This window comes from Camelina sativa, chromosome 5, assembly GCF_000633955.1.
Source record: "Camelina sativa cultivar DH55 chromosome 5, Cs, whole genome shotgun sequence".
Taxonomy (NCBI): domain Eukaryota; kingdom Viridiplantae; phylum Streptophyta; class Magnoliopsida; order Brassicales; family Brassicaceae; genus Camelina; species Camelina sativa.
Genome location: NC_025689.1, coordinates 34,355,861 through 34,356,831, shown reverse-complemented (window position 1 = coordinate 34,356,831; position 971 = coordinate 34,355,861). Strand labels below are relative to the sequence as shown.

The following is a 971-nucleotide window of genomic DNA, read 5'->3' as shown; positions in this document are numbered from 1 at the left end:
TGTCAATGATGATGACGATGACTGGAGTGATTTTGCAAGCTCGGCTAATTCCAAGACTCCTCCGGAAATGAACTTGTTTGGGGCAAATAACAATCGCAGAGACCTTGATTTTGACAGCATCACACGTTCTGATTTCTTTTCTGAAAGTATTGGCGGCAAAACTTACTGAGAGGTAGCCAAAGTCATACCTTCTGAAACCTCTACCGTACACAGGTTTATTATCTTCTAGTCAAATTTGTGTTCCCCAAACTCTCTAAATACCTTCAGTTCGTACTTACAAGGAGCTTTAGTAACATGTTCCGGGTTTTTTTTGGCTTTCGATTACAGAACGAGTGATCCTGATCTGATTGTAGTAAAGATCAAACGGTTGATCTTGTGGTAGGCACAACAACAACAGCAGCTACCAAGTCGAGGTTGCGGACGAGCTGATGTCACAGATGCATGAACTCTCCAATTGCCAAAACAGAGTAATATTATCACACTCTCCTATCTCTCTTGTTTTTTTCCTGGGGCTTGGAGATTGCTTGTTTTCACCTATATATATACACATTTCATTCTCAATAACTTTCGAAGAATTCAGTGTTTGCTTGTTCTGTAGCCACAAGTAGTTTCAGTCTAGTGGTATTTTCATTTGGGTATCGTGGCAAACAACTGAGACTTGTAGTTATTGTTTGGATATCACCTCAGTCTCTGGTTATTAAAAAAGAACTTGGTTGCTCTGTTTCTCTGCTTAAGCTTTTATAACCAAGTACCCACCAAATCCAGAGTCACTGTGTTATCTTTTTTTCTGATGAGATAGATGACAACTGGCATCACTTGAACCGAAAAAAACGAAATTGGACATGTGCAACCGACGTAACTTACTGTTAGTCAATCGTTTTCTTGAGAGCAACAATTTTATTTAGTAAAGTATATCTCCACATGATACACGTTCTTGTTTGTAATTAGATGGGGATACTCACTCCAATATG

General features: G+C 39.0%; 1 pseudogene; it reads left to right on the top strand.

The window, feature by feature from the left end:
- LOC104788564 overlaps positions 1–720 on the top strand; it is a 4,965-nt pseudogene extending 4,245 nt beyond the window's left edge.